General features: G+C 40.4%; 1 protein-coding gene across 1 annotated transcript in view; it reads left to right on the top strand.

The window, feature by feature from the left end:
- The window catches only part of CDYL2 (chromodomain Y like 2), a 58457-nt gene that overhangs the window by 7812 nt on the left and 28201 nt on the right, over window positions 1-22444 (top strand). The gene's annotated exons all lie outside the window — the stretch shown is intronic.

Below are 22444 nucleotides of genomic sequence, written 5' to 3'. Positions count from 1 at the left end.
TGCCTGCTTTTGAAGTGAGTCTCTCCATGAGCTCACACCTGCATCTGCATCACAGAACAGCCTTACTGAGCGGTTACCACTTCCCTTCAGGTGAAACTAAACCAGAAAATGTGTTCCAGCTCTGAAAGGGTGCCCAGAGGATGGGGCCAGAGTGCTGCTTATTGGAGGCAAACCTCAGGCAAGCAGAATTCTGCGTGTTTTTATAAAGCCATTGAGAATGAAACAGAAGATGGTCGTCTTCATGTCACTGGGGAATACCATTGTGCACTCACATCTGCAGAGCTGCACCCGCTTCAGAAAGGAGGGCACAAGGGCACCGAGTGGCTGTCGGTGAAAAGACACCTTATGGCAACTTTCTGGCTGGCAGAAGTGATCGTGGAAGATATGAATTGTGGAGGACTGTGGAAAAGACAAATGGAGGATGATTAGTTAATCCAGTGATGAATGCTATTTCTCATTGCGCAAGAAAAGGCACGCAGCAAACGAAACGATCAGGCAGAGGGCTGAGACAAAGAACTACTTCTTCGCAGTAGTTAAACCGTGGAACTCTTTGTCACAGGGTGTTGTGGAAGTCAAAACTATAAATGGTTTCGAAGAATGGTGCAGCAGCCTCTTGGAGGCTAGATCCTTTTATACCTTTCAGTACAAAGAAATCCTTAAACTGCTAATTATAAGAAGCCAGGAGGGAAGAGCAAGGGCAGCATGTACTCTATAGATTCTATTTTCCTAAGCATCCAGATTTAACTTCTATCAGAATATACACAGCATGGAGCTAGTGGACCTTTAGTCTGACCTTGTGTGGTACTTCTTAGGTTCGTACATACCACAGTCATTAAACAAACATGGGTATTGATTAAGATGTTGATGCGGTCTGTAGAGATCACAAACATACTTGCCTTACAAGTTGTGTTCTGGTATTCTAATTGCTAATCATTGCTAATTAGTATCCTTACACACGAAAGGACAAATCAGAATAGTGGGTCACTCCCTGATGCAGAAAAGGTCACTTTCTGTTTTAGAAACCTCTCAGTCCAGGCTCCCAACAAGATACAACAGGTGGAAGGAGCAAACTGAAGACTGGGAGGATGGAGGAGGTGATGAAGTAACATCAAAACAAACACGCAGAATAAAAACGAAGCGTTGGCTCACTGCCATAGCTGTGTGTAAGAACTGGGGTAAAGGGGTAAGGATATACTAAAAAACACTTGAGTAAATGCACAGAATCAGGGAATTTCTTAAGAGAGTCTTACTAGAAAGTTATATTAATGTAATTGTTTCTTATGAATAAAAATAGCTTTCACTTCCATAAGAAAAGCAGCATCTAAATTTTCTTTGTTTTGTGTGTTTTGTTGTTTGTTTGTTTGTTTGTTTTTTCCCCGAAATGGTGATTACTAATATGCTTAGATGTGAACAGTCTAATCTTTAACTGATGAGCTTAACTTGTTATATCCTTTCACATACACAAATACTAACTTTTTCTTGACATCACTTAGCACTCTGCAGTGAGCAGTGGTATTTTAAACTGTTCTCAGATGTCAGGCTAACTACAAAGGAAAGAGCTTTGCTTATAAATCTTATTGGTCTTAGTCATAAGAGCAGAATTACTAAACACAATATCACATTATATAGTTTTTAAGACTACTTTGTAACATTTGCATGATTATGTTAATGGACTTCAATTGAAATGTTACAAAGCTGAAATTTTTCTAATATTTTTTTTTTTAACTGTTAAATCATTTCACTTTTTTGGAGAAGGGACTGTTGCAAAATATAAAACCATGGTATCACACTAATACACCTGATTAATTTGTCTTTCAGAAATCTTTTTGCAATAGGTTATCAGGTGGTTTAGCACAGGAAATCTCACAGGAGAGGTGCTGGGGAATTCCTGCTAAATACAATTCTCATGGAAACAAAATGCACAGTAATGCTTACTGGGCTCATAAATGGATTTTGAGACTCTCAGAATGCAAAGATGTTGATCACAAAGTTTCTTTGGTGGTTAATATAAGGAAGGAATAGTTGAATCCGATGCAGCAATGAATGCGCAGATTTAGGAGGACAGACCATAAGAAAGCTGCCTTTGGATTGAATTTGATTGAAGTGGTTGAATTTGCCTCTAAATGAGCAGAGGAAGTAACGACCTTCTAGGTTCACCAACAGTATGACATAACAGCATGGCTTTAAATTAAATGGGAATACAATTCGGGTATTAAAATCCATATAGGAAAGGAGGTGGAGAAGTTTTGGATCACACAATGAGTACAAGGAATTGTAGGGTAAACTACATTCATGTACTAAAATGTTTCCACGTGTCTGCAGGGGAAATAAGCTGGAAGTTCATGAAGGAATAAGTCATGGCAATTATGACTGATAAAGGAACGACACAATTTTGCTGCAGTACCTGCAGACTGGACTGTAACAGAGGTTGGGTGCACAAGCTCAAGTTGTTCTTACTCCCAAAATGTGAAAAGTTGAAAAGCAACTTCCAGTCTTGTGTAATTCGGTGTTACCACTGGCTCGTAATTTACTTCTGTGCGGAAATATCAGAACTGATGTAATAGTCAGCAAAAAGATGATTAGTACAGATGACAGGGAGCATGACAGTGTTTTACCCAAACAGTAACTATTACTTACCTAATACTGCTGTATGCTACAGATAAATAATAATGATGCATAGCTCATACTCAATGTATAGGTATACTCAATGTACAGCTGGCAAAATACACCATGCTACGGAAAAAATGACAAAATTATCAGCAAACTGAAAGAAGCAACAGGTATCAGCTTCACCTCTTTGGCAGCAGGTTTTTTAGTATTTTAGAAGCTGCCATGCTGCTGTGTACACACTAGCAGGACGTTCGCACTTTTGGGGGAACTGACAGACAAGCACAGCATCAGCCTGTGCTGGGTGGGATGCCCGAGCTCCCTGACAGCAGCCGGGGAGCACAGCAGCAGTGTGCACAGCCCCTCTCGTGTCCTCGCTCAGCCAAGGATGTTCTGGTGCTGCTGGAAGCTGCTTGGCTGCCCATCTGCCTTCCCTGCTTCCCCTTTTGGGTTGGAAGGACCCAAAAGATGACCCAGTGCCACCCCCTGCCATGGGCAGGGATCCTTCCCAACAGCCCAGGCTGCCACAGCCCCATCCAGCCCGCCCTTGGATGCTCCCAGGGATGGGAGCATTGCTGTGATGGAAGATTCCTGTTTCTCCCAACCAAATAACACCCCCTCGCTTTGCCGTCAGTCTACACAAAGGATGCTGGATCTTTTTCCTGCATTGTTTGACCATCCCACGCTTTGGCTCTTTGACGTGACATTACTTACAGTGTTTCCAGTGAGTGCCAGGGGTAGCACATTTCTCACTCTTAGAAGTGGTATCAAATATTGAAGTGTGTGCATGGTTACCACTTATTGACAAGCTGCTGTGAGCTGTGATTTGAATTGTTCTGCAACTGTGCTGCTGTTATTTTTTGTGCTTCATTTACTCATATCAAATACCGCTGACAACCTGCTGTGTTTAGAAGACAAAGGCAGGTCTTTTTTTAACGTGAACTGGACCTTCCATTTTTACCATGAATGATGCAGTTTTTCTCCTGTGCTATTAACTGCTCCTCTTGTAGCCTACTTAGTGTTAAGGAAAAGAAGGCTTGTGTACTGCTACATTAAAATGTGTAAGCCACCCTTTTACTTTGGATATACAATCTCCATTGCTCTTACATCTTAGTGCATACATCCGTCGATTTTCTATACTCCATCTCGAGGTATGTGTCCAAAGTACAGTACACAAACCAAGGAGAACACTGAAATGCTGTTCCATCCCAAGCCAAGACTTCCTGAAGTGCTTGATATAATTTCCAGCTTAGCCTAACTTCTGCAGAAGTTCTAGGTTCCCAAATAAATTCTGGATTTTACTGCAGCTCAGAAGAGCTCTAACAGAACTTTCCTAAACACCTTTCTTCCTATTGCCATCCCAAGATCATGAGCACTGCTGGTGAGTCGCGGGCTAACGGCAGCTGGTCTTTCCGACCCAGTTAGGCACCGAGCATGTTGTCTAGTAGTGAAAATCACCAAGGTCTGGTTTGGATGTGCATTTAAATACATACACGTACAGGCAGCGAGGGGATATCTGGGATTGCCTACTGGATATTTAATATTTGATGCATCACTTATTCAAGATTTAGAAGTAACCCTCAGGGCTAGCTGAGGAGCTGTGTGAGCGGCCTCAGATCTTGCAGGACTGAGAGCAAGGCCTCCCCTTCCATTCCCCTTCTGATTAGAGAGGAACGTAACACGGCTTTGCAGTAAGAGATGCAGTGCCTCTGAGCGAGACAGGACGGACCAAGAGCGTTCTGCAGTCATTTTGTTGTGTGCTGGGTTTTTTTCTTTTGAAGTGACTGGTCTTCAGCTCCATTTCTGAGAAGGTTTCACGAAGCTCTGACTCAAACAGAGACGTCTCTGACTGGGGTAAACCAGTAGCTGCAGCACGTCTGGGACAGAAACTGCGAGCTGCGAGGAGAACGTTCCCCTTTTCAAACATGGAGGCAGCTGCTTTCGATCTGTGGCTTCTCGCTGCTATTGTGCGAGGCAATCACACTCTGTGAGCTGCAAGAGCCACAACAGAGGCTAAGCAAAGCTGCGGCTCATTTAGGACTGGGTGTTATTTTAATGAGCTTAATAAATCCTATATAGGACCGAGAGCTTCTCTGGAGTTCTCAGTCCTGCAAAGCAGTGCTCCCAGCCCGACCTTTGAACCAGGTACACTGTGGAGCTCTGAAAAACTGCGCCAGCCCCACGCTGCACCAATCTCAGCAACACCAGCGACCCTGGTGTAAGAGTTCACCTGCTTTATTTCGCAGCTGTTTGCAGCATCAAGGTGATCAGACTTCTCTGAGCAGAGCTTAAATGACATTGTACTGCAAATGGCTTCCACTGCCCCGGGTCACCCTGTTCACAGACTTCCACAGAAGGTAAACCTCACATAGAAACAAACTGCTTTGCTCTGTGAAATGAAGTAAGTACCCCGAGAAGATAGGCAGCTGGCACTTCTGTTAACCAAGCTCATCACGTGGCTGAAGTTGAAACGTTCATGAATGTTAATATTGTTCTTCTAAAACACGAACGGCAAGGATTTGTTTCATGTGCAGGATATACACTGACCTTCAAAGGGCAAAATTCATTGCAGCACCATTTATCTCACTTTTAGGAAAACAGGATGGAAAGAAATCATTAATTCTACAGTCATGGCTATCAACTCCTCATCACAGACAGCCATATCATGTAATCACTCCCATCAAGAGAAATGGATATCTGGATCAGACTCTGTCTTAAAATGAGCAGGGCTCTTTCCTCCTGGTCCTAAACTTTAAGGTTGCTTCTGGAAAGGATTGCTGACACCCAACTCCCGCAGTGGTTAGGACTGAAAATGCTCTGAAGGAAAGACCCAGCCAGCCAGCAGACTCTGAGGCCTCCTCTGCAGAAAAAAACATTCATCACAGAAACCGAAAAATGACTCAGGGTGATGAACTGGCATGGTTTTAAAAGGAAAGTACTATCGCACATGTTTTCTGGCCACAGGACAGCCTCGTTAATGGACATGAATTGTAAATTATATATTTGGGGGATGTCTACTTTGTAACATTCAAAAACTTTAAAAAAAATAACCTTTATAAAATTATTCCAGCATGCTTTAATACCAAAAGCTGATAAGTATGGTAGATATACCAAGAAAATTAAAAGCCCTGGGGCTACATATTTTTATAAAAGTCATTTAAAAAAACAGGACTTCAAGTGGCCAAGTTTACCTTGCTCATTACAGCGCTGGAGGGATTTGGTTGTGCATAGCTATGAGGATAGCAGTGTTTAAATAACGTACCAGAATCTACCACTGGTTTAATACTTTGTGTCTTCTACCAAGAAATAATTTACAGCTTTTGACACAGATAATTAGGGAAAGATCAGATGTGCGAGGTACTAGCATTAGTTAGGGGAATGTGGAATTTACAGATATATTAAAAAATATTGCTGTCCTACTGTTTGATAAAGCCATGTTTCCTTTCTTTTTTATGAAACATTTTGAAAAGGTTTTCAGGTGTCTAGAAACAAAATATACCTGAGGGCTGGCCCTTAAATGAAAATATTCACATCTTTCCATAATGCCTATAGTGCAAGAGGTGATGGTGCTCTTACAGGAAAATGACATCCCAGGACACACATCTTGCTGCGATATCTTTCCTTAGATCTGTGCTGCTCTCTTTTTTGTGTTTGTAGCTTAAGAAAGTAGTAAATCTCCCACGTGACATATGGCTAAGGCAGTCATTTTCTTCACCAGCAGGGACACACAATTTAGGCAGTACGTACAGTGATTTCCAGATCATTCCTAACCCCAAACCACTTGTTCTACTCTGAAAGCTCCAAGGCACTTCTGTGCTTAACACTGCTCCATCCATTTTCCATCCCATCTTCTCCCATCCGTTCATCTTGCTTCGTGGAATTTCCCTGGATGTTGCTGGCCTCATTGTTGGGAAGTCATCCACCAGCCCTGCTGCCCGTCCCCAGCTCTCTGGCACCCCATGGCCTCTCTTCCATTCATAGGGAAGTTACCCACACCTGAGTCCATGGCCTCAAAATTAAGCTCAATATGTACAGCTTTCATATAGGCAACAAAAGGATTCGAAGGACAGGGAAGTGTCGCTTCTGAACTTAATCAGTGAAAGAAAATCTCTTTCCTACTCAGCTGCCCTGGCCCAGTGAGCTCATGTACCAATAATGCAAACTACTGGCTGAATTTACCCCGTGGAGTTCCCTGATCTCTGAAATGCAGAACTGGGTTATTTTAATAGAAATTGATTCACTAGTCATGAATTTCATTTGAGGAAATCGTGTATTTTTTGGTTCTGTCTGCTCTAAAGTGACAGCAGCTCTTTTACATACCCCGACAGTCTCAACAAACTATTTAATAAGTTTGAGGTTGAGAATAAAATTCTGTTACTTCTTCAGTTCCCACAACAAATTTTTGGTGAATCACGCCTAGTAAATGATTTCTCAGGTCAGCAAAACCAACTCCTGTCTTATTTTCAGGCACAGACAAAGGATACGAATCCTTGCAACTCTCAAGATAAAAAGGCTTTAATGTATTTAGCTATGGTTAAAAAAATATATACAAACCAGCAAATTCAAAGTATTTAAACTATTTCCTTACATTGGATTAGTACTTTATGTGCCTGCTTTCAGAGTACTCCTAAAGTGTTTTAATTGGTTTAATTAGTATTTTTGCATTCATAGCATGTGCTTTTAAAAAATCAGACACTGAGAATTTCATTTTTAAAGGCAGATTACTAATTTTTTATAGCATGTGTAACTTTCAGATGTGACTTCTTTGCAAGGTTTGCACTGTGTGGTATTATGACTCAAAATAAATTCAGATGAATATCTGGCATTTGAATTTTTCACAAACAGATGAGAATATTCCTGTCCTGTTTCAGCAAGAAAGGGTACAGATTTATGCGGATGTAAAGCAGTTTGTAGACAGATGTGGGCAATTATATAGTTGTATGCAATAATCCAGTATAGCACAGGGGGAAGCTGTTCTCTTTGGCCATATGACTGAACACATGGGTACAGATTTAAGACAATAAGTAGTAAAATTTTTGCATAGCGGGAATAAAACTGGGGCATGGAACTGAACACACTGCATATCTTCCTTTTATTTAATTTTGCCTTTGTCTTTAGTCACAGCTGTCCCATCTTTAAGAGGTACACACTTCACAAAGAAAACAAGATGTCTTGTGTTGGCCTTCTGAATGCAGTTATTGTAGTGCTGCACTTCATAAAAATGTTTTCCCTCCAAATTATATGCAATAAGTTAATTTGAACTTCAAACAGATTACGGAGCCCTAGTGTTTGTGATGAAGTTTTAGAATATGGTTTCTGAAGCAGCTACAAAATTGTAGACAGAGGCACCATTTTAGCACCAAAATCCTACAAAACCTAAAGAAATGTGGAGACCACCTGTGCAGTTAGCTGCCAACCACTCGGCAGGATTTAAAGTTCGGAGAGTTAAATTAGCTTACAGAGAGGTGCCAGTGGCTGGAAGTTTACCCTGCATAAATTAGAAATTAGATACACTTTTTAACATTAAGGTTATAGCATTTTATGGCATTTAAGAAGTTTCCCTAACAGTAATGGCGCACTTCCTGTAAATCTCTTCAAATCAAGATGTGATGGTTTTCTAATAGATGTGGCTTAACTACATCAAAACTTGGGACCTGGTACGGCACTGCTGAATGTAAACCATTGCTGTGTTACCCAAGACAGGCTAGATGGATAGACTTGTCCCTTCTGGCCTTCAAATCTATCAATCTGTGAGCCTGTAAGTAATGCCGTGACAGATAAATAATCAAGTCTGGGCCATCACACAAGAGAAACATGGGTGCCTCTTAAATGAACAATGTCACTCCAGCGGCAGTGGTACTTCTGTACCGTGGCATATAAAACTTATTCTAGATCTGTACTCCACCGTTTGTCAAAATGTTATCAAGACACTGCATCCCCAAAAGTTTTATAGCCACAGCCCAATTGTTTAGCGAAGAAAGGCAACACTGGTGACAGAGAAAAAAAAATGTTGGTATCATATGCTGTTCATTCTGGAAGATCATTCTTATTTTATTAGTCTTCTATTTTTAATTTTAGCTTACACTATGCAGTAAATTTATGCTAGAAATGTGAGCTTAAAATGTTGGAGAGCTCAAGCTCAAACATGCAGAGTATTTCACCATTATTATGAGAATATCTGATGAACAGTGTGTATTTTTAAAAATAGTTAAAAACCTAGAGTTTAAGAAAGCAGGGTGACCAACTGGTCAAGAACAAGTTCTCGTGTGTGAATATACTATAAAGTGCTTTTCACTCTCTTGTGGCAGCAATTTTACTATTTCATACTGTCACAAACAATTTCAGAATCTAATTCTTCAGAATTACAAATTTTCTCATTGTGCCTGCAGCATATGTAGATTATCAGAGGATGCCATTCATAGAGCAATGCCCACAACTACCTGCATAGATTTCATATTGCTGACTACACATCTTCTAACTAGATAGGCATAGACGGGAAAGAAACTAGATCCTAAAATACAAATTCTGGGTTAGAAGTGAGCCTGAAAAATCTCTTTGCTCTCCAAAAATCTACTATACGAAATTGAAGCCAAATAGATTCTTATTTTGGAAATTGGACAGGACTCTCCATTATTAATACGCATGGTATTAAGAAGGTTATTTAAAAATTAAGAAAGTACATCACCAAACAGTTGGAAGTCAAGTTATTTTCCACTTATTTTATTCAAGATTTGATTATCTTGAATAAAAATTACTTTATATTATCTGGCCATCCAGGGAAGTTACTTAGCACCCAAGAGTGCTCATGTGAGCAAGAAGCATTTCCAAGAAAAAGTAGGAGACGTAGAAGTGACTCATATGCTTTGTTCTCCCTCACTGTCACCTTCAGAAGACTCCAGCAGTGTAGGGAAACCGAAGAACGCTCCATTCAGTTTTCCCCAGTGGCTGTCATCTAACTAGCATATATCCTTACACGTGTTGTAAAGCATCTCAGATTCCCTTTGAAAGTAACTCATGGGTGTGAACTTGCCTTTTAAAATTTGTACTGACTGTTTGTAATTGTTCTAAAACAGAATCAACAAAGCAGAAATTGTAAGGATAATGTAGCATACGGTAATGCACATTTTGGATTTGCCCTGTACTGCACAGTGCATATTCAGAACACTGCATGTGACATTCAACAGCCAAGGGCAAGGTCTTTTCCAGAATAACACCGAATTTTTATACTGCAAAACTGACATCATTGGTTTTGGAGCACACTAGCAATCATTAACACTGATCAGACAGACACTCTATACTAGATTTTCTGATCAACATATTCTGACCATTTAATTTTAAGAACAAGTAAAACTTTATGGCATAATACATATTAAAAGTGTTCATAGCTCCAGGCTCCACCTGTCATGCTATTAAATAATAGTAATGATCATTAGCATCTGTGGATTAGCAGGATAGATTTGCATGGTGCTTTGTAACTACAAAAATAATGTTTCAGAGTACTAATTGGGCAAAAACATACTACTCTCTAGGGAAACTCTCAGATTATCGGAAACTGTCAGTTTGTTTAAATCCTTTTTCCATGACCACCAAGACCTTCTTGTTTCCTTGGAATCAAACTAAACACTTTAGTCGTGTGCATACCATCTTGAAATCTTCAAAATATCTACATAAAATACTTTTCCTCCATATCTAGAAGAAAATCTTAGTTGTGTTCTAGATTTCAAGTTTAGTTAATACCCATGAAATACTCCAAAAAGATTAGGATTTTTTTGTTCTATTATTAGGCTACAGCTGACAAACATAATAAAAGCTTTCCCCAATGTTTATGAGTATTCTTGTTGAAGTGGTAAGAATATAACACTCTTCCACTGTGTTTCTACACTGTTTTTTCTATGTATGGCTTTGTACACAACTGCTCCTTGGAGACAAGGACAGGTTGGCATGATCAGAAATTTGTTATGTAATTCCACAGCCATCTAACCCAGGCACATTCTTTTTCCCAGCAAACTAAAATGTGTATTCATCTTATGAGCCTCTTAGCCCTCCTAGATATGCTAGGGATGTTACATTGGATAATCTACTACAACACTGCTAAGTACAAGCAGCAGGTAGCACAAATGCTAAATGCAGACATTCAGTGTAAGTTAAACAATCTTTTTTCCCATTTTAAACAGACTTGCTTCATCAAAATTTTCATTTTTCAGACTGCTGTACATAAAAATTATTTCAGTGCACCTTTCCCATTTTCAATACCAGACCTGAAATCACTTTACAGAAGAGGCGTTCTTTTTAGATAAAGCAAATAAAGATGAAGTGAGCAGTTGAGGTGGTGGCTTGAAACACAAGCCCAGGCTTTCAAGCCCTACCTAAGCATTCTGTGCTATGTTCTCTTACTGTATCTGCACAAACCTCCTGGATAAGTACAACTTAGGAGAACTACAAGTACATTTCTACTAGCATGATTCCTCCTATCTTTGTGATAAAGTACAGCAATTTATCCCTCTTGAATTCAGGCTGGCTTTATAGGATGAAGAGCTCATATGTAGCTGCTACCATGCCACGTATTGTTTGTTCACACCCCAATTTACCACACATTTGCTTGTCCTGCTCATACCATAAATAGTGGATGCTCGTACAAACAGTGAAGATGCACAGGTGTGACCTTAAATGGGGATATTGACTTCACGATGTATCTCGGTATTAAAGAATGTCCATTTAATGACTAAGAAACTACATTTAACCTTGTGATCAAGCTGACCTTGGTCCTCCAACCCATCTCTCCCTCGTACATCTCAGAGAGCAGACTGCTCTTGCTGTATGGCCTGCGAGTCAACAATCCCTGATGCTGTCAGGTCAAGGAAAGGAGGAAGTTCAGAGCTGCTTATGGGAAACTCCCTTCCAGCAGCCTGGTAAATCTAAACTCAGTGTAACCGAGTCAATTCATGCGCCCATTTCTACAGACTGAACAGAACGCAGTTTCCCAAATTCAGCTGCTTTTCCAAGTAGAGAAGAATTAATAAATTAGTAAATAATTAGTAAATATTTTTGGCAAAAACTATGTGTCACTGAGTCTTGGAATAATGTAGGTTGGAAGGGACTTTTGGAGGCCATCTGATTCAGCCCCCTTCCTGCAAGCAGCACCAAGTAATTAGGTTACTCGGGGGCTTGTTCAGGCAAGATCTGAGTATCTTCAAGGATGAATATTCCACAGCTTCTCTGGACACCTGTTCCAGATGATATGTATGGTTTGTGTTAGGGATGACTGTGAGAATACCACAAGACTATCACAGACTCATTAGAAGATTAATTAGGTGCAAGATTCATGAGAGTCTCTAACAACTTATTAGGTATTTGTTAAAACTCCTTTCTGTAATTTCATAAGCCATTTGCAAGTGGAACCTTAGTATTAAATGTGACCCAGAGGTTTTTTATACTAAATTGTGAATTTAAACGTCCATTCATAAACTGTGTGGAAAACAGTATGGGTGTTGGAGCACCAACCCGTGTGTGTTGGTCTCTGCACTGACTCTCAATTAATAATAAGCAGACAGCTGCAGCCCTCACAGCCTCAGTCTGTGACTGGCATAGTGCCACGGAGAGAACATATACTAGTCTAATCCCAGTGAGACGAATGTAGGGAATAAATCTAAAAACCCTACATTTATAAACATGTAGTGCCCCATTCTACAGAGGCCCAGGGAACAAAGCCCTTTGCCTCACCATTGCTGTAAATGCATCCAGGAGCAGCTGAGGCATTACGACAGCCCCCAAGTTAGGAATCTGACTAACAAATAGATGGAAAATTTCCCCACTAATATATTCACTACTTACATATTCGATACTGCTTCAAGCACAGACATTTCTAAATGGTTCCTCAGCTTCACCCAATTTTCCCCTGATGCTTGAGACATCCGTATGACCTACCAACAGAAAGAGATGGTAGCCATCAGCACTGAGAGGTGGCCCGTGCCTCTGCAGTACCCTACAGTGAGCCAACAGGATCTGTGCCTCTGCCAGAGAAACCCCAGTGTTGCTGCTTGGGATCCCTCAGGAAGGAGGGCAGGATCCCAGTCTGCCACAACCCCTGGACGTACGGCCAACGCGGGGCTGCAGCCCTGCCACCAAGAGGAACGGGGGTCACCACTTAACACCACCATGGCTTGGGTCAATTACCAAGGCTGAGATGGACTCACTGAGTCCGTCCAGTTACTCAAACCCTTCTATTCCTTTACATCTGCTCTTTTAGAGCTCCATCCCTGCTTTTTAAATGCAGGTTTCTAACTAGGTGCACTCAGATGTTTTTAAATGCATCAGTCTGAGGAATGCTGACAGCTTTCCTAACTGCCTATATGACAGCCCATAAGAGCTCGTTCCTTCCAGGCACCAGCAGTAAGAGGGTTTTACGCTGGGCACAACCCAGATCTGGAACACGAATTCAATCTGCACTGAAAACCAAAGTAATAATTGAGGTTACAGTTTGGTCTGCTGACCCTACTCATCTGAATGCAATTTCTGAGGGGACAATGCTGTATTATTCTTCCTTTTTGATAATTAGTGTTCCACAGCCAATTTTTGAACCTGTATGTGCCATCCTTCCGTGATGTTGTGCTGGTATCCTGGATACTTGTAAAATTCTGAGCTCCTAGCATGGCATTACAGTCGCCTAAAGCATGTTTCTTTATTCCTCCTTGTGCTCTACCTTTCTTTTTGGCTCACTTCTGTATTCTGCCATCACATTACCTTCATTTGTGTAACCAGGAAAACGATGCATTCTACTGAATTCTGCAAGATACCTTTGTATTTTATGACTTTGCTTCTCTCATTATCCCAGTACTTTACAAACTGCTACTTCAGCTTTTCACTCGGAGGATCGCCCCTCAACCTTCTCGTATATTGTACAAAGTTATCTATTTTTAGCCTTTTCCTTCCAAAGCCTCTCCCTGCATGGTATTGTTCACAAATGTGACTGTCACTGCCTTTGCTGTATGGATGCTCCAAGCCAGTTGCCTCCTATTCTGGTTTGGATAGAAGGCATGAAGCAGATGTATGATTTATCCTTCTGACATCTCCTCATCCCTGCCCAGCCGTTGATACAACACGGACGGAGTTCTTCATTTCCCTCTCCCTCCTGTCTCAGTCACGATGGAGGGAACACCATCCTCACTCACATTCAGGCCCGTAGGCTGAGGATTGTTTGGGTTGCTGCCCGTCAAATCTATATTGATCATTTCAAAGATAGTTGCATCTTCCTGTGTACAGCAGCTAGAAAATGTATGGTGTCCCGTTACATACCATACCCCAAGATTGCTATTCCACATCCCTTATTTTGGAGTAACTTCCTGACGCGTGCTCTAATTGTCCATTTGACATGTTTTTCAACACAGAGCTTTAATTTTTCCCAAGATATCATGGCAATACAGGGCAAGTTCCTCAAAAATATCCACAAAGCTGTTAGATTGTCCTCTTGCAAAGATCGCTGTAGAACTCAGTTCTGCAGTGCTTACAGTACTTTAGCAAGGCAAGGGTGGTGTACGATGAACACGTAGCTGGCCACAGTCACCTTGTGAGCCCTGCTGTCCCCCAGTAGGCTGCACCCTCTTGGTGTCTCCCATCGTCCCCACGGCAAAAAAGCTTTACAAAGCCATCAGGCTGCCCATGGACAACTCTTCCCAGATGTCACTGCATGAGGTTGATAAAGCCTCTCTGAGCAGCTGAAGTCTGCTCACAGTGAAATCCCGAGTCCCCAGCACCTATGGAAACCAGTGAGTGGCGAACAGCTCCTCAAAAACCAGGCTTCGTTTCTTCGTGCTCAAGTCTACCACTTTTCTGTAAAAGGGATAAGAAAATATTTTTCTACCTACCACACAAGAACATGTGGTTTATTTTATGACAGTTGTACCAGTGGCATTTGTAAACCAATGAGTTCACGAGTGGTAGTACAGCAGAGTAGTTCAAATATTTATTTATAGTGTATTATAGCTGAACCTTTGTATTTTTTTTGGGGGGGGGGGGGGGGATCTTCACTTCTGGCTAAGCTTTGGGATGCATGTAAACGTGCTGAGCTGAAGTCCTGGCCTTCAGTTGAATTTGAATGAAGTCCATATGGTGGAGAAAAAGAGTGAGTGAATGGTACAACAGAACACTAAAATAAGCTAGAACTGAGCAAGGTAACAGGAGAACGAAATGAAAATGAACATAAAAGAAGACAGACAGCACTAATTCAATCTAATGATTTCAAGTTCATCTTTTACATAAATTAACAATTCCTGAATTTCTGAACATATTTAGTGTTGTTGGTGAAAAGCTCTAGTGGTAGTGATAGTCAAGATAGCCTTTGTTTTATTTTTACCTACTGCATACACAGTTCTGTATCTCTTTAGAAACATGAGTATCTTTAACACATTCCAGCCAGTTTTACTGAAAGAACTGTGATATGTTCATATAAACATTGGTTTGCTTAGAGTCTCTTCACATCCTCTCCCTGTTCCTATAAACTGCTTTTTAAATAAAAATTTTAAAAATCTCATGGTTTAAGTCCCAGGGATTCCTACTTTGATTGTACGTGCACCTAAGTAAATTGGAAATAATCCTGCTGATATCCCTTAAAGAAAGCGTTGGCAGAATCGGGTCCTTACTAGGTTTTGCTTGTTCTGAACTCATCTCTGACAAACACACACCTTCCCCACACACGTACTCTGAGATGGTATAAAACTGGAGAACCCCACTGAACTCAGCAGAGAAACAACCCAGGATATAGTCCACAGTGTAGAAAGCTGAGAGCCATACTGGTGTCCAAAACCACCAGCTCTTTGTAGAGCTTAGCAAAATATTTTGTCATCTTGCATTTAAATTTCTCATTCATCTTTTAGTCATCTGTACTTGCCACAGCAATAGACTTTACAAGAACAGTTTTGCTTCAAGCAAACTTCATCCACATCTATCTCACTTGTGGTAGTAAATAGGAAGAACATCTATTTTTTTCCTTCGTTGGTCTACACACCAGGAAAATATCTGTTATTTCCAAATTTAAAGTGTGCACTATAATGAGCAAAACAAATTGAGTGTTATAGTAAAAATCACCAGCTGCACTTTACTACTGAAATAAAAGTAAGTGTTCTTTATCATAATCAACTCTTCTAGATATAACTATTGGATTCATTCTGAAAGAACTGACTTTAATTTCTAACGTAAAGGACATTTGGTATGCCCTGCTTCTTGCTTTCCTTTCCTTAAGAAATGCAAACACTGAAAAACAATCATGAACTGATTTACTATAGAAAAGAAAATGATGACTTGATAAATGAAATTCATCATTATGCTTTAAAACAAATAGAAACCCCCATGCTCTTTGGATTTCCACGTTGAATGTGTTGATTACTGCTTCTAAGTAAAGGATTTAAACTGTTTCCTGAGGACAGACCTGAAGAGGTCTGCCACCTCAACCCGTTCTTTTGGTGACACGGGTGCACAGCTGGACTGCAGAGGGAGAAGTACCTCTCTTACATGTAAGGAGCATCGTCAGGATTACTTAGCCTACTGCTAAAGAGCATCTCTACTATTTTAGGACACCTTTGCACCCTAGAAAGCAGCTGGTTTGTTTTCCAGATGGAAACTTTCAGTGTATTTTACAAAATGATTACATCGCAGAACTGCCGGCTGTTTGCTCTGCAACCTATCAATAATAAGCCCAGGGCAGAAATTTGTTTGGCATCATTAATGTGTGCAGCATGAAAGGGTTTATATGATGTAACTGCCTGCAATGACAGGGACTACACATGCTGATCAGGAGGTCCCTTCCCGGTCCCTGCATCATTTTTTAATTTTCCTTTTCCAGTCCTTTCTCAAGGGAGAATACAGGTCCATACAAAAATCCCCTTGTTCCAGTGGAAGGTCCTTGGGTGCTCAAACACCCACTATGATTCTGGCACATCCACCACAGGTGCTTTTTATGCACATACACTTCAATATGATACTAAAAAAATGATTTAGATTATATCCTTAAAGTTACATGGCAGGGGAGAATAGCTTTAAGAGATGGGGAGGGATAAGACTGTAACCAGGAGAAACTGCAACAAGCAAAACCAGAGCAGGCAAGGGCACGGCAATGGGCTCTGTTAGTAGAGTGAGCCAGAGGGATGAATGAGATCAAAGGGGCAAACAGACCGCGTGTGGAGCTGGAGATGTGGCACCAGGGCAGTTTCCAGAAATGAACAACTGAGAGGCCAGAGCAGAGTTTCAGTTTGAGTGAGCCTGCATTTCAGAGAAAGGTGGGGCTTCCAAGAAAAACTGTGTGAAGCCACTAGAGATACGGGACCGCATGGAAGCTGTGGCTGGTTGTTTCTCTGCGGGCTATCAGCCAGGGCTTTGTCTTATCTAAACTGGTACTAAAGGCGAGCTTCTTGTCCCAGAACCCTTGCACAAAGAGGAAATCACATTGCATGTGGAAGCACAGAGCTCAGCTTATGTCTCAGTTTCTTTAAAATATCTGGATGCCAGGGTAGGTAACTAACAGACTGGACTTAGGCAGGCAAAATGCTGGGTCTTGAAAAGTCTTAGGAATGTGCAAAGAGCACTTGTGGCAGTAATTTCGAATTGCCTCCTCACCCCTGCAAAACAGCTGGCGGTGCCCCTCTGCTGTCCCAGATAACCGGCACGCCAACACACGGAGCAGGCGGCCTGCATGGCACTGATGTCTCTTGGGACGCAAAGATCCAACACCCAGACAAGAGCAGCAGGTTTTAAACAACATTTGCTTCGTCTGCCTTAAGCCTTCATGTCCATGTGTTGGAGGACATGTATACCTAAAGCAGTGGCTTGAGTTTAATATGAGGTTCACAGTTTTTTTTCCAGTTAAAATACAGAACTGGTAGAATTCCACTAGCAAGTGAAACACCTCTTCTGATCCTGAGAAGAAATCCATATGCTTACAAAGAGAAAAAGGGAAGAGAATAAAAAGCAGTGTCTTCTTGACATCAACGTCTTCCTGGGAAGATGTCAACTGAGGTTTTGCCTGTGAATAATTTAGATTGGGAATGTCTTCTTATTTATTTTGTGACTATCTCGCCCTTTCATTTCCACTTCCTTCCAGGTAACTATACAAATTTAGTACCAGGGAGGATTTGTAGCTGGCACATGAATTGGATCTACTCTGTTTTTAAACTGTGGATCAGATGCTGAGGAGAGACCCAGCATCCATTCCAGCATTATTTCACTAACGTGGATAGTGACCCTTTCAGAAGATACGCTCCCATCTTTTTCTTACATCTTGAACAAATGCTCTGATTAGCAGTTTTTTTGAGAAAATAAATAAAAATACAAGAGGGACACAAGTCACAAATCCAAGCAAGCAAAATATTAAAGCTAACGATTACATGATTTCTTCAAGAGGAGGTAACAAAAAGAAGGAAGTTAGGGCAGTAATGAATTTTCAGAAAATAAACTTGCTGAATCAGGTGGCATTTATCTCTTGCAGAAGTCTTACTGCCTTTCTTTACTTGGCACCTTCTTCAAATATGCATCTACATCCCTTCCAACAGCCTGAAGCACAACACGGGACACAGATCTCCATAGAAAAAAAATATATATACATAAAGCAGTACAAAGGCTGTAATTTAGAGTAATGAAAAGCAGTTTTTCTAGTGAGTCATGAAATCAGTCTGCTGCTCTGTGCTATATGCTCAAAGAGACCACCTGAGCATCACAGATTACAGTTTAAATTGTTTCCATAGATATGCATGGACAAAGAAGCCATGACTTGTATTTTGGGAATCACTGAGCAGATGCACAGTCTTCCAAACCATTCTGGAAGCTGACTGATCTCCCAGAAGGTGATTATTTGGGAGCCTAAAGATTTTTGTATGTTCTGTAGAGCTGCTGTGAACTGTGAGATGAGTATATAGTGCTCTGATTTTGCAATTGTATCTATAGAAATAATTGAACGATAATTGCCCTTTTTAACTTGGCTTAGATTTTTTTTGGATGTCGGCACTAACACTGTGGTTAAATGAGTGATTTTGACCCTGAATCTTTTGTGAAGAAGGAAACCGTGTGCACTTGATCACCAGATCATATCCCTGAGTTTATGAAGCTCCACATATTTGTACCATACTTGTCTGGGATCATTTTTTAAAATTTCACAGTAAATTTAGAATGTACTTTTTTTTTAACAAAAAGATTTTATTTTTGACTTTCATCCTAATTTCTGCAGTTGTGCATACTGTTAGGTTTAAGGCTATTTAGAAGCTAAAGAGTATGTTGCAAATGCATTTGCACAGATACCATCATCTTATTCTATTTGTTCTCTTTAAACATATTATACAGTGACATATCAGCTCCCCCAAATACCCAGAATTAGTAGAGATGGAGAGAGAGACAGAGTCCAGGCAAGTAATGGGCTATGTCAATTCTAGCACTCTCCTATCTGTGATACCCCTCCATTACACTTTGTCCACGGTCATTTTAATATTATTAGACTTTACTCACTCTTCCAAACAAAATATAGTGAATTCAAGGATTTGGCAAACTAACTACCAAAGTCACTTTTAGGAAGATTTTATTCAGTTGTCATTAAAGACAGAACAGAGGGGAAATGGAAAATCAGACGTGGAAGCTGTAGGTATTTTCTGCATATTCCAAGACCGTGTATTGTTTATTCTAGGAAATGAATGAAAGTATTATTTCTATTAATCACTAGCTGTCACAGAATTACTTCTCATTAAGAAAACTCATATGAACTTGTGTAACCTGAAGTAAATGCAGGAAGGCTAGTACTTTATATATTACCTGTTAAATCAAATATACAAAATAGTGATGTTCTTTATTAACATGGACTGTGAATAGAAGGAAAACGGGACAGACTGTACCAGGTGTGGGTAATAAACTGATATTTATGCTCATGCTAAAGCATTTCACTATATGAAATAACAGTGAAAAAACACAGTGGCACTCTGAAGGGGATAAAAATCAATGGAGAACTTAAAGCCGCGAGGGAGATAAGAGACCATGTTTAGAGGTCAAGCATGTTTGATGCTCCCCACAAATGCACTCAGTAATGAACAATGAGACAGTAATGAGGACGAGGTAAATACCTACTCAGACTTTTTATGCATCATTAGTCAAGCCAGTGGTTTTGATGGCTGAACCAAAAAACTCATTGACAACAAACAAGTTTGGATCAACCCACTTTTTTTTTTTTTATTTTCTCCCCAGCAAAACAATAAACTGAAAATGGGGCTGATCAGAACAAAACATTTTGTCTTTAGGTTACTTAATGCCTCTTTAACCTTTTCATCTTAGTTTTGTTTAGTTAAATTTGAAGTGAAACACTGATAGCTTTGTTCTGAAAATGCTGTAATGAAATGCTTAGGCTTTCCCAAATATATTTGCTTTCTGAATATCTTTTCTGAAACCATTTATTAAATTTGACCCAATTTCATAAATACTTCTATTGTCCCCTCATGATGTTTTGTTTTGAACTGGTTAATCACATTCTCCGTTGCCAGTATTTTGTTTCCAGGAACAAAGACTACTCGTGTTTTTTTTCCTTTTATCCTCTTAATTGAAATGCATAATGTCTCATCACCAAAATAATTCTGTGTTTTCCACAATAAAAAATAAAATAAAATTTCCAAGGAACTTCTTCCCTGTGAGATGCAACAATGTGAAAATGGGTAAAGAGTATAGATAAATGTAAACATCTGTGTGGGAGTGAAAAAAGGTGAGGTTGAAGAACTGGGTTTTGTACGTGATTCTGAAAATGGCAAGTTATTTGTCCATCCTTTCTGAGGCTTTTCCTTCAGTGAGCAAGTAGGACAACACAACTGGTGCAATCCATCAAAAGAAATACCAAAGATACTACGAGGTAGCATCAACCTGACACAGAGCTTGTGTTCCAAGCCTGAAATCCTCAATTAAATAAGGGGGAAGCGCATGCACTGTGTAGCTCGTACAAGCAGAAGAGTGCTAAACCAAATTCTCTGCACTAATGATAGCTGTGGTCTACTGAGTTTAGCAGCAATTTAATTTTTTCCCCAGGATATATTTATATATATGTTTTGCTCCTTGGTATACTGAGCTGCAGTAATTAAAGTAACAAATCCGCAGACAACCACAGGCCACTCCGGGGTTCCGCAGGTTGATGTAGTCTTACCGGCTGGTCCCAGACAGGAGGATGAGAAGTATTTCAAAGCCAGGGATAATTTGGACAGCTGCTCCCTGTGAAGTCCACAAGATCAGAGTAAGTCTATTAGTTCGACGATTGAAAGCCACACGTCCCAAAATGAGGACACAAGAAGGCAGTTCATTTTTCTGTGAGTACTTTTCCTCTTTTCAGACAAATGATCTCAAACTTCCTAGACTGAGCTCCAGTTAATTGTTTTGCCACACTGAGCAATCCTGAAGGGGACTGTGCTAAATTCAGAGCACAGATGATTCCTTGCTTTGCTTCTTCAGTGGTTCCGTGCAGATATTTGATAAGTCAGAGCACAGGGATGAGCTGGTTGGGATGCTGCAGCTGAGTGCCCTGGAGATGGAGAGAAGCTGGCCACAATGACTCAGACCCAGATATCTTAGCACAGTTCCCAGGTAGATGAATTGAGATGGAAGTATAATGTTTAGTTGCTAATTACATTCAGATGCCTTTGGGGAACCCACCAAGATTTCTATGAATGTACAGTTCCAGCCAGTGAACAGACAGAATTAATCCATTGGTTTGCTCTAACAGGGGACCTAAAAAGAACAATTACTTACACGGCTGTGATTGCCCTTCTCCAAGGTTAAATTCTCCGTACAGATTCCACTGTTGTTCTTTACATGAGACATTTTTCTTTGATGAGCTGTGAAAACTCTTACATTAGCTATCCATTTATTTATTTCTTCTAAATTAACAATGGTGCTTTTGTTTAACAATAGTGATTTTTTTTTCACTAGTCACATCTTTATTCCTCTTAAGCCACATTTCCAAGAAGTTAAAAAATTAATCAGAAAATAAAACCTGGGAGAGACCACAAAAGGTTTTCTAACCATACTCCATTTTCCAACAGTTTCTACTCATGGCAGATGTTGGCCTGACAAAAGTTGTTTCTTCTAAAACCCTCTATACCTTCCTAAAGTTATCTACCTAGTGCTTAATTATTCTTACCATCACAAAGATTTTCCTAATGAGTTGTCTATGTGTCTCCTGATGCCGTTCAAACCCATGACTTGCTGTCCAATCCACACAGAATCGTTTACTTCTACCTTTGTACATCCATCTCTAACTCACTTAGGATTGTTGTTATGTTTCCCCTCTACTCAAAAACAAATAATTCTCTTTGAGTCTCACTCACAAGCCGATATAGATCACTAATGTGGGTTCTCATATGCACTCTCCCTCTAGCTGAGACCTTGCCAGTGCTAAGATAGCTCAAAGACTTCCCCAGTTGCACGGTCTGCTGTCCACAACAGCACGGTGCTGTCAATTCGCATTCAGATGGCAGTAATGGCCATAATTTTTGTGTGTAAAAAAGTGTAATTTGTTCTAATCGGTTCTCTGATCAGGATAGCTTCAAGACACCAAGAAGGCATTTACAGGTACCTAATCCGTGTGTGAATTCAGGAGAATGCTGAGGAGCTGACAGCAGAGCAAAAGATGCTTTATCCAGCTCTTTCAGACAAGACGTAGCTGAGGAATGGAGCAGCAGCAGGCTCGTTTTACAAACAGATTTTTGAAGAAATCATGCCTTCAGTACTGATCTTCCGGGTCTCTTGTTTTTTCACATTTTGGCTCTTGCAGGTTCCCAGCTCAGGTCTGATCAGGCGTTTCATGTCTCAATATTTTTAGAAGGGAAAATGGCCTTGC

Source organism: Anas acuta, chromosome 10, assembly GCF_963932015.1.
Source record: "Anas acuta chromosome 10, bAnaAcu1.1, whole genome shotgun sequence".
NCBI classification, from domain to species: Eukaryota; Metazoa; Chordata; class Aves; order Anseriformes; family Anatidae; genus Anas; species Anas acuta.
This window is presented reverse-complemented; position numbering and strand designations above follow the sequence as displayed.